The sequence below is a fragment of the Colobus angolensis genome, unplaced genomic scaffold, assembly GCF_000951035.1.
Source record: "Colobus angolensis palliatus isolate OR3802 unplaced genomic scaffold, Cang.pa_1.0 Scaffold45, whole genome shotgun sequence".
Classification (NCBI taxonomy): domain Eukaryota; kingdom Metazoa; phylum Chordata; class Mammalia; order Primates; family Cercopithecidae; genus Colobus; species Colobus angolensis.
This window is the reverse complement of record NW_012117932.1, coordinates 3,204,996-3,217,570: the sequence shown is the minus strand read 5'-3', so window position 1 is coordinate 3,217,570 and position 12,575 is coordinate 3,204,996. Positions and strand designations below refer to the sequence as shown.

The window sequence follows — 12,575 nt, the reverse complement described above, 5'->3', positions numbered from 1 at the left end:
AAGAACCCTTTTTTGGGATCTGGATCAAGACCTTTTTTCAGTAACATTTCCTCTCAAACCCAAAATGTCTTTTACATGGAATTCTCTTAAAGCCATTTTTAATTATGTGAACTTTTCCTGCAGTGGCAGGAAAGCAAATGAAGGGTATGTGAATTATAATGAATTCCAAGTCATAAAATTGAAAGCCAAAAAAAACAAAAAAACAAAAAAACTAAAGCAAACAAATCTGTATAGAGGAACAGATACAGGAAAAAGTCTTTTCATAGGTATAACGTAAGCATTGGTATGGTAAAAAGCAAATTCACAACTTCTTTGAAATTACAGTAAAAGGAGATCCCAGAATATTTCACAAAAATTGTCCAAAGAAAATATTTCAGTATTAATACTTCAAGTTACATTAAGTGCTGTTAATATTAATTCCATTTACTGTGTTGACCCATCACACTCAAAATAAATCCAAAGTTGTTAATGAGAGACCCAAATCCTAACTGAGCAACTTCTGGCTTCTTACCACATCTCCTCCCACTCTCAAACTAGAAAACTGCTCTAGCCACAGGCATTTTTGCTGCTCCTCAAACCCACCAAACATTTGGCTACTCAGTTACTAATTGCATCTACCATTGCCTCTTTCTAAATTGTTCTTCCCTCAAATATATGCATGGTGTGCTTCCTGATTTCATGCAGGTCTCTGCTGAAATGTTACCTCCTGATAGAAACCTTCCTTGACTATGCTATCTAAAATAGCACCACACAACCCCGCACTCTGTATTTCTTTACTTTTCTTTTTCTCAGAATCCTTATTAGGACCTGTGATTACAATGTAATTATTTACTTTTGTCTGTCTACCCTGACTACAATGTCATCCCAAAAAAGTAATAACTTTATTTGGTCACGTAGGCTATATCTGTAAAGCTTAAAACAGACTCTAGCATATAGAAGATGCTAAAGAAACATTTGTTAAATAAGTAAATGAGTAAATAATTGAATGCTATCTTTATTGTCTCATTTTCTAAATGGTAACCTATGTGTAAGAGTTTTATAAGTTAATTTGTAATCTTGGTCTATCAATATAATTTTCCCAAATGATTAGTTTTTAAAATTAAGGTAAAATTTATACAAAATAAAAGTGGTAACTCAGTAGTATTAATTACATTCACAGTGTTATACAATTAATATCTACATCAAGTTCTAAAACAGTGTCATCAGCCCTAAGGAAAACCCTGTAGCCATTAAACAGTCACTCCTCATTCTCTCCTCCCCTCAACGCTAACAATTGCCAACCCATTTCTGTCTCTATGGGATTACCTATTCTGGATATTTCATATTAAATAAAATAGAATGATACAATCTGTAACCTTTTGAGTCTGTCTTCTTTTACTTAGCATAATGTTTCCAAGGTTCAGCCATGTTGTAGCATGTTTCAGTACTTCATCTCTTGTTATGGCTGAATAATATTTCATTGTAAGTATATACCACATTTTGTTTATACATTCATCAGTTGGTGAATATTTAGGTTTTCCACCTTTGGAATACTTTGGATATTGTGAAGAGTGTGAGGTAGGGATCCAGCTTCTCTCTTTTGCATGTGGAAATTGAGTTGTCTTAACACCACTTGTTCTATACATTATTGAAATTTTGGTATCCAAGTCTCCAACTTTTAATGTAGAATTGTGTGTTTCTTCCTCAATTCTGTCAATTTTTGCTTTAAATATTTTAGGGCTTCATACTTAGGTGTGTATTTTTTTTTATAATTGTTACATATTCTTGCTGGATTGTCCCTTTTACCAATATTTAATGTCTCTTGCAATGGTTTTGACTTAAAGTCCATTTTTTCTGATACTAGCGTATCCAGCCTAGTATTCTTTTGGTTACTATTAGTATGGAATATTCTCTGCTTTCAACTTATTTATGTCTTTGAATCTATAGTGAGTCTCTTATAGACAGCATAAGGTTAAATGACTTTTAAAAATTGATTTTACCAAGTTCTGCCTTTTGGAGAGTTTAATTTATTCACCCTTTAAGTAATCAATAACAAGAAAGAGCTCATCTCTGACATTTTGCTATTCATTTGCAACATGTCATTTTTTTTTGGTTCCTTAGTTCCTCCATTTACTACATTCTTATGTATTTAACTAATTTTTTGAAATTTATCATTTTCATTATTCTTTCATTTCCTTTCTGTGTATAGTTTAGTAACCCTCTCAGTATTTCCTCTTGGGATTACTAGTAACATTTTAAACTTATAATTAAATTTTCATTAATATTAACTTGGCCTCAATAGTGAAAAAAATCCTCTGCTTCTATACAGCCCCAATAACTAGTTTCCTTTGTGTACTGTTGTCACAAAGTATATCTTTACACATGTCTGCCTGTTACCCTAGAAGTACAATTATTATTTTATGCATTTTTATTTAAAACCTTATATTTTAAAAACAGGAGTTACAAACCAAAAATACAATACTGGCTTTTAAATTTACCATTCTCATTACCTTTATCAGTGCTCTGTATTTCTTCATATATCTTCAAGTTACTATCTAGTGTCGTTTCATTTTTGCCCCAATGACTCTCATTAGCAATTCTTATAAGGCAGGTCTATTAGCAATAAACTCTTCCAGCTTTTTTGTCTGATAATATTTTAATTTCTCACTCATTTTTGAAGAACGGTTTTACCAAGTATAGAATTCTTGGTTGAGTTTTTTTTTTCCTTTCTGTATTTTAAATAGATTATCACACTGTCTTCTGGTATCTGTAACTTCTGATAAAAAGAAATGGCTGATATTCTTATTGAGGACTCCTTCTAGTGACAAATTACTTCTCTCTTTTTGCTTTTAAGATTGTGTTTGGCATTCAATAGTTTGATTATAATATCTCATTGTGGGTCTCTCTGGGTTTCCTTTATGGAATTTTTTGAGTTTCTTGGACATAAAAATTAATGCCTTTATTAAAGTTATAGTGTTATAATGTTTTTAGCATTCTTTATTCAAATATGCTTTCTTCTCTGTTCTCTCTCTCATCTTTTTCTTGGACTCTCATTATTCATATGTAGATCTGCTTGATGTTGTCCCACAGGTTCCTTAGGCTCTGCATATTTTTCTGCATTCTTGTTCTTTCTGTTATCAAACCAGATAATTTCATCTGATCTATTTTCAAATCCACTGATTCTTTCTTTACAATCTGCTCATCTGCTATTGAGATCATCTGGTGGCTTTGTCACTTCAGTTATTGTACTTTCTAGATCTAGAATTTTTATTTTTAAAAATAATTTCTATCTCTTTGTTGATATTTCCATATATTCATGCATTGTTCTACAGATTTTCTTTACTTCTTTGTCCATGATTAGTTTCTTTTAGTTCCTTCAGTATACTTTAAAAAGTTGACTTAAATTCTTTATCTAGTAAGTCCAATGTCTCTGGTTTCTTATGAATAGTTAATTTTTATTTGTCTTTTGAATGGACCATACTTTCTTTTGTCCTTGCATGCTTTGTAATTTTTTGTTGAAAACTAGACAATGTTAATATTATAATATGGAAATTCTGTAAATTAGATTCTCCTGTATCTCAGGGTTTGGTTTTGTTGTTTGCCGTGGGTAATAGCTGTTTGTTCACTTGGTGACTTTTCTAAACTAGTGTGTGTATGTGCGTGTGTGTGTGTTTAGACACTGTATGATTTGCTGCATATGGTCTCCAAAGTCACTATTTCTTCAGCTTGTGGTAAACTAGTGTTTGGACAGAGATTTCTTTTAATCCTTGAAACCCCTAAAAACGGGGAATGAGGAGAGCTTAACTAATTTTTGCAAATTGGCCCTGTTTAGATGTATTCTTTCAACACTTTGCCATGTCATTTACAACTCAACATTAGTATTCACTTCCTGCTTGCATGAAGCCAAATAGCCAGAGATCAAAGAGTACAGCCTTCTCAGCTTTTTTCTGAGCATGCATCCTGCTCTGAGTGTGGCTTTCTAAATTCCCCTGTATGCACAAGAGTTTTTCTGTATTCTAATTCTTCAAAGAATATCTCCTCCAGAATTTGGTGTTTTTAAGTTTTGCCTTAACTGCTCGTTTTGCTTGCTTGTTTTTTGTTTGTTTCCCCAGGTAGCAGACGGTTATTCACTTGTCTTTTAATATTTTCATGAAATGACCTCTGCATAGCCACTTTTGTACCCTGAACACTTTCCAAGTTAGATGAAACAAAGGCTATCTGATGTCAGTTTCTCAGGCAGCCCACAGGCAGGTCAAAAATGATAAATACAGTTGTTTGAGAACAAGGTCTACTCTGCTGCAGGAACCAGGATCTCACACTGGGAATGAAGGCCTCTGATTTCAAGACCATCACCATCTTAAAGTGGAGATGGAGCAAAGGCAAGTAAAAATGCAACAAAGCTTTCTTATCGTGTTAATGTTGCCCCTTTCTTGGGTCAGCATTTGCTTGGTTGCTGTAAACCTTTTACTATTTTCCAGAGAAAGTTGATTTTGACAGGTTTTGTTTTTCTCAGTATTTTTGTAGAGGGATAATTTTCTCTGACATCCTACCAGACAATTTTAAGTTACTTGGCTTTATTTTCCTACCACACAAGTTCTCTTATGATGACAATTGGCAGTTGAAAATAATACCTTTCTGTATTCTTTGTAAGACTTAGAATATTATTGACCTTGGGGGAGATTCTTCATAAAATATTGAGTAATTGATCAGACTTTTTTTTTTTTAAGATTTTTAAAAAAGACCATTTTAAAAAACAATTTATATAAATAGATTCGTATACAAAGAAGAAACACATATACAGAGCACCCCAATTACCAGTATGGTGGATCCTACCCCTTCTTTTCTGCATTGGGAAACAGAACAGAGAACAGAAAAAAATGATTCCATCTTGCTTTTAACTCTTTCCACCTATGTGCTCAGTTTTTCAAGTAGAGTTTCTATTCCTTTGCTGGTGCTTTTGTTTTTTTCCAATGTAGGAATCAAGCTTTTCAGTGCAGCTTTGACTTTGTTTGCAACTTCTAGGTCACAACTCTGAAGGAGGCTAGAAAGAATAATGGCACCTCGATTTACACTAGCCCAGGACTTCAGGTTCTTCATACCAACATGCTCTACAAGAGTTTTTGCAAAACAACCTTCTCTCCCATTGTCTTTCATCTTTTTATCTTGCTCTATTAACCACTTCAGAACTAGATGTCCTGCAGGATGTTCTGCAATGTGAAGCTCTCCGTCCTTGCCACCAGGATGCAGTTCTGTTGCTGCCAAGCTGGCGATGGCTTTCATGGCAGGCTGAACGTCTCCAGTGGCAGATCCCAGAATGTCAGACACCAACACACATGCAGACTTATCTAGCACCACTTCTTGGGCGTGTTCTTGCAGGTAGCTTAACAAAGCTGGAGAAATGGATTCTAGGAGCTCCCGTCTGCGGACCTCTGTATCTTTCTTACTGTGTGCATTTCCATCTCCTTTTTGCAGAACTTCAATGATTTCTCGTACTGTATGTGCAGGATCTCTGGGGCTTAGTAAGTACAATAGGACCTTCCTTCCATATTTGTCATTTACTATGCTAGGCAGCGAACTGATAATTTCTGATATGATTATCTGCTTCACAAGCTTAGTATCATCAATACAATCAAATGCCGCCAGTAAAACCAAATGGGAGTATTGGCCATTAGCCACCTTTTCAACGTAAGTCTTCATTGTTTTCACAATCACTTTCCTGTCCTTGGGCGTGCCATGCCATAGGCAGTGCATGGCCACTCTGGCGCCATCGTGTGTGTGTGCCAGGTAGACCACTGCTTCGCGGATGGCTTCAATCATTTCTGATCTGAGTTTGGGGGGTGCATAGGTAAAAAAGTCCAAGAATACTTTATGTACCAATGAGTGCTTAATCACAGCTTCCTTTTGGGCCATTGGAGTTAGAATCTGCTTCATTTCATCCATAATAAGCTCTAATTTTTCTGGCTGTACCTCTAACACTTTGTCCAGAGTTGGGTGATCTGCTGACTTGTAAAGTTGAAATGTGTTCCCATAAAGCTCTTCCGTCAGCATGTTCCTCTGCTCCAAAATGGCTTTGTCATTGTATGCGTACTCCACGATGGCTGATGCTTCCGCATGCCGCAGCATCTTCCTCACATGGCCTTTAAAACTTCTGATTATCTCTGCAATCTGTGGTTTACTTCCATACATGAGAAATTTCTTAACAATATTTCTGGAATATTTGGCTTTACTTAATTCAACCAAATCATCTCGCAATTCTTCAAAAGCCTGTTTTCTCTGTTCTTCATTACCATACTGAATGTAACACTGGATCACACGAGTTGAATCATGTGCAAATGCAATAGTTTTAATTTTCCCTTGAATTAACTTCTGCAAATCACTCATTAACTTTACTCTTTTTTCTTTGTCACAGTCTTTTCCTCTTAAAATCTCCCAAATCTGCTTTGCCCGAACAACAATGTCATAGTTGGTTTTATCACTGAGTTGTCTGCTTTGCTTCAGTTCTTTCTTCTTCTTTTTGAAGTCATCCCATTTGGGTTTCTTGGCTGCTGATTCATCGCTTTTACCATCTGGCTGGAATCTTCTCTTCTTGTTGAATTTATTTGCCTGCTGGAATTTGTTCTTTGGTGATTTGTCCCCTTGCTGCTTATTCTTGAACTGCTTCACACCGTTTTTCCCAGGTTTTGTGATACTTTTCTCAAAGTTCCTAGATGTAATTTTAGGTCCACTTTCTTGAGCAACTTTTCTTGGAAATGTCTTTGAAGAACCAGAATCACTATTTTTATGAAATCTGTTTTTTCCTTGTGATGTCTTTGTACTCTTTCCTGTGAATTGCTTTTTCCCTTTGACTTCCATTGTAGCAACTCGCGCACGTGGGACAGACGCAGCTCGCGCAGCGGATCCCGACCGCGGCTCCGCTTCCGCTTCCTTCCAGACTTCTTATTGTACAGCTTTCCCTTCAAGTTATAAAGTTAGTGGGAAAAAAGTGTATTGCTATTTTGCTTGTTTGTTTTTTAATTCTGGAAGCCACATTTTTTTTTCAATCATTGGTCTCATCTTTGAATAATTTCTGCACAGCAAGGTTAGGCAAAATTTTCTATTAAGGCCCAGATATTATATATTTTAGGCATTGTGGACTACATGATCTCTGTTACAAGTCTTCAACTTTGCCATTGTAGTGCAAAAGCAGCCATAGAGAAAAGCATAAATTAATGAGCATGACTTTGCTCCTATAAAGCTTTATATAGAAATTAGATGGCAGACTAAATGTGGCATATTTATTGTAATTTACCAACGCATGTTATAGCATAGAGACACCAATGTTTCCAGTTCAGCTGATGTTTTAGTCCTGATCTACTGGTTCATTCTCCACCATATCAAGTTAAATTTATAAACAAAAACAACAACAACAACTGAAAACAAAAAACAGAAACAAATTCTTAACAGAGAAAAATGAAAAACTTGCTGCAATTCTTTCTCCCTTGTTCTGTTTAGTAACTCTTATGTCACAGTTGCCTCCTACAATCTCAAAAGAATTCTAAAGTTGGTAATAAGAGTTTGAGTAGTTTCTCACATTTTATAGAATTAAAAAAAGTTATTTTTTATCTTAAAAATAGGATGATGTTTATCTTTTACAGATATTTATTCTGAAAAACTTTCACTAAGTTGCATGTATGTGAAATTAAAGACTAATTTAACTATAGGAAGCCTATTTATTCAGAAATAATTTAGTTTCACAGATAATGTTTATAAGCTTTTAAATGTTCAATCTTTATATATTTTAAATCACTTCAGCATTATATATAAAATATAAATTCTAATTCCACCTTATATATTCATATAAAATTTCAAAGACAAAATTTTCATGCAAACATTGTTAAGCATATTTAACTTATATTGTGCTCCTAGGGCAAAAAATATGAAGTCTTTTAAAAATACTTTTTATTTCAGAATATATTAATTCAATTCTAATTAATGAAATATGAAGGTTATAAAATAAATACATCAAGAATGCCAGAATTAAATGCACACTGAAATGGGCAATTATGCATTGCGTATATACTCATACTATAGATGTCTATTCAACTTCATATTTTATAGCTTCATAGCTTAAAGCCTTATAGGTTTTTGTAAGAAGGCAAGTTGCAGGACATTTACATGTTAGATTTCTACAAAGGAATGTTAAAAGTCTGACTTCTTTACTTTTTTTTTTTTTCTTCCATTTCTAGGAAACCAGAATGGGAGAATTTGGTTTCAGAATATCTCACAAAAATAAGATTGTTGCTTCCATATGCCATAACAAATTAGAATACTGTACATGACATCTAGAGACACATATTGAAAGTTAAGGTTAAATCTTCCAGCCGGACTTCTTATTTTAGTACAAAAAGCATCAGAGCTAAGAGTGTGATTTTTCATAGAAACTGCTCTCTGTGATGTGTTTGAAGTTGTGCATGCTGAAAATGATATGACTGAACTATGAGTCCTTATTCTGTTTTACCTATTAACAGCACAGCTAGTAGTCTTCAGATCTCTGTATTCTTCCAACTATTTTGTGAGGTGTCTTTCATCCCACTACAAAGAACAGATAAGGCAAGAAAAGAGACATTTTTTGCAGGGCTTAATTGGAAAAGGTATAGATTTCAAGAAGAGAAATGAGGGTAGCTCTTTTCAATTAAATCCGCTTTCCTTTTTGGTTTCCAAGACTCCTCAACAAGCATGCCTCAAAGCAGGCTCTGCCAACGCAAAATTTTCAATACTTTGATGTATCAAGGAAAGTTTATTCTAACACTATTATTTTCATTTAAACAAAGACTAATTTACTCATTGAGTTGAATATTAAAGAACACAAAATACGTAGTTTGATTATTAAACAAGAGCCAACACTAGTTGTTTATATCTCAGAAACCCTGAAAACTTCCTGCTTGCCCTCTCTCCTCATACCCCATCTGATTCCCTCTCACCTAACGTCCCTTGGTAGAATAGCTTCTAGATTTGTTCTCATGAAAGTCTGCCCCCAACTTGTGATACTTCCTAAACCCTGTGAACCCTGAAAACCTGAGACAGGTTTCAATTAATTTAGAAAGTTTATGTTGCCAAGGTTTGAAGACACACACCCATGACAGCCTCAGGAGGCCCTAACAACATGTGCCCAAGGTGGTAGGGGCACAGTTTGGTATTACACATTTTAGGGAGACAAAAGACATCAATCAATGTGTGTAAGATGTACACTGATTCAGTCCACAAAGGTGGGATAACTCGAGGTGAAGGTGAGACAACTCGAAGCAGAGAGGGGCTTCCAGGTCATAGGTAGATAAAAGGCAGGTGGTTGCATTCTTTTGAGTTTCTGATTAGCCTCTTCAAATGAGACAATCAGATATGCATTTATCTCAGTGAACAGAGGGGTGACTTTGAAAAGAACGGAAGGCGAGTTTTGCCCTAAGCAGTTCCCAGCTTGACTTTTCCCTTTAGCTTAGTGAGTCTGGGGACCCGACATACATTTATTTATTTATTTATTTATTATTATTATACTTTAAGTTCTAGGGTACATGTGCATAATGTGCAGGTTTGTTACATATGTATACTTGTGCCATGTTGGTATGCTGCACCCATCAAATCATCAGCACCCATCAACTCGTCCTTTACATCAGGTATAACTCCCAATGCAATCCCCCTGCCCCCTATAAAAGGCCCCGGTGTGTGATGTTCCCCTTTCCGAGTCCAACTGATCTCATTATTCAGTTCCCACCTATGAGTGAGAACATGCGGTGTTTGGTTTTCTGTTCTTGCGATAGTTTGCTGAGAATGATGGTTTCCAGCTGCATCCATGTCCCTACAAAGGACACAAACTCATCCTTTTTTATGACATTTAATTTCCTTTCACAACCCCAATCTTCAAAATGCCTCGTGTTTTATTCATCGCTAGGTGATAGCTAATTAATTGATCAAAATAGTTGGTGTTCATGGGAAACATTCAGCAATGGTTTCAAAAACAGCCTTTTACATAACAAAAGTGATTTTATTGTTGGGTACTTGGCAAAATCCAATGAATGAAATCTAATGGAGAAATTAGTAAGCACTAGAGCAGATGAGAGCTGGAGATTTTAAAATTGTTCTCTTAAAGAAAACAACTCAGATGGGTAACCCATTTCACCACAGAACTGATATATTAATAATCTCTTAAAAATTTTTCTCCTGCAGATATATCTCAATTTATTCACTTATCATATTCAGTTTACTCACTTATCAAAAGCTCCAAAGATGATAAGATAATTGAATTGTGAATATTTGTTTGCTAAAAACATATGAGAAGAAAATGTACTCCTAGATAAATAAATAGCATGAGCAAAGAAGTAATCAATTCACAGAGAGCCAAGCATATTAAGACAATTGTCTAATAATATTGAGACAATTTCTAGTAATATTACTGGGTTACATACTTTTAAAGCAAACTACATATGGCCTGAGAAGGACTCCATACCTCTGTATTTGAGTTCTTGAGGATAAACTGTAACCTGGCTTAATAGTCAGACAAGATTGAAAACCCAACTTAATAGTATACACCTGTAACAATAGTTGAGTGTTGGCCAATCCCAGCAGTCATACTTCCAACACTCATAGGCTGCTGAATGTTCAAACTTCATTCAAATAAGGCAAATGCTAAGCTGTAACCAACCTCGCTCTCTCTGTACCTCACTTCTGATTCCTGTATGTCACTTTACCTTTTTTGTCTATAAATTTGTTCTAGCACGAGTCACCCCTAGAGTCTCCGTGAATCTACTGTGATTCTGGGGACTTCCTGATTCGTGAATTATTCATTGTGCAATTAAACTCGGCTGAAGTTTTTTCCATATCAATACAAAACTGATGAATGTTCCACAGAGCATGCTACCAGACAGAAATTATTTGCACCTCAACTGCCCTAAAATCTACAATTTACCATGTAACTTTGTTTAGTTTGATTCCTTTAATCAAGACTCGTAACAGTCCCCACTTTCCTTATGATCACAGTAATCTTCAAGAATTTTTAATGTTTCCATTAAAAAGGCTGGTCCCATCACGTGTGGCCTAATTATTTATTTAGGTACATCAGAAGTGTTAATACTAATAGCTTCCTTGAGTTTGTTCTGTAACTCCTAAGGCCAAATGACTTACTCCTGTCTAGATTTTCATCATAATCTTGAATTGCCCTTCCAACAGCCTCTGTTATTTGCTCTTCTATCCCATGGTTATAAAACCAAGTCCAAGACACTCTTCCCACCAGACTTCACCTGCAGTACCTGCATATTTTCATGAACCTTCTTCAGAGTCAATAAATTTGCTATGGTTGCTAAGTTGCTAGAAAGTGGCCCCCATTGCCATCTCTGAGACTGGGACCCTATTAGCCAGCTACACAGCCCCTTTTCTCAGAAGAGCTCTATAGAAATTGGCTCCACATATAAAATCAACCATTTTTTTTCTGAATAGCAGGCTGGGCTTGGCATATCTAATTAAATGACAGTCACTCTAAAGTATGATTCTGTAGTAGATGTAGCCTCAATTGTACAATAAGTTTGTCCAGTTATACCCTGGTTAAAAGGAGAACACGTTCTCACATAACCTGTGCAAATAATGCATTATGTAAAAGTGAAGGGAAATGAACAAACATATCTATTCCTAAAATCTGGTAGGGAGGCAATGAAAGTTACATATCACTGAAATTGTTCCCTTTTGTTTCACACACACACAAAAAAAATCTAGTAACTTAAAGGTTAAAGATACCTTAAGAGGAGCAAAAATTAAAAATAAATTAAAATTTTAGAAAGTCAGCTTCATCCCTGGGATGCCAGGCTAGTTCAACATGTACAAATCAATAAATGTAATCTATTGCATAAACAGAACCATTGACAAAAACAACATGATTATCTCAATAGTTGCAGAAAAAGCCTTCAATGAAATTCAACACCTCTTCATGCTAAAAACACATATTCTCACTCATAAGTAGGAGTTGAACATGAGACCACATGGACATAGGGAGAGGAACATCACACACTGGGGCCTGTCAGGAGGTGGGGGGTTAGGGGAGTGATAACATTAGGAGAAATACCTAATGTAGGTGATGGGTTGATGGGTGCAGCAAACCACCATGGCACATGTGTACTTACATAACAAACCTGCATGTTCTGCACAGGCACCCCAGAACTTAAAGTATAATAATAAAAAAAAAAAAGATAGAAAAATATCTTAAGAAGAAAAGACACTATTTTGAATAAACAGCCACAATAAAACACTCAATAAACTAGGTATTGATGGAACATATCTCAAAATAGTAAGAGCTACACATGATAAACCCACAGCCAATATCATATTGAATGGGCAAAAACTGGAAGCATTCCCTTTGAAACCCAGCACAAGACAAGGATGCCCTCTCTCACCACTCCTATTCAACATAGTGTTGGAAGTTCTGGCGAGGGCAATCAGGCAAGAGAAAGAAATAAAGGATATTCAAATAGAAAGAGAGGAAGTCAAATTGTCTCTTTTTGCAGATGACATGATTGTATATTTAGAAAACCCCATTGTCTCAGCCCAAAATCTCCTTAAGCTGATAAGCAACTTCAGCA

At 35.4% G+C, this 12,575-nt stretch overlaps 1 pseudogene across 1 annotated transcript; it reads right to left on the bottom strand.

The window, feature by feature from the left end:
* Positions 1-4,713: 4,713 nt before the first annotated feature.
* LOC105523058 lies at positions 4,714-6,880 on the bottom strand (annotated as a pseudogene). Its single transcript, XR_001003528.1, has one exon. The product of XR_001003528.1 is annotated as a pumilio domain-containing protein KIAA0020 pseudogene (transcript).
* Between the last annotated feature and the right edge of the window lie 5,695 nt (positions 6,881-12,575).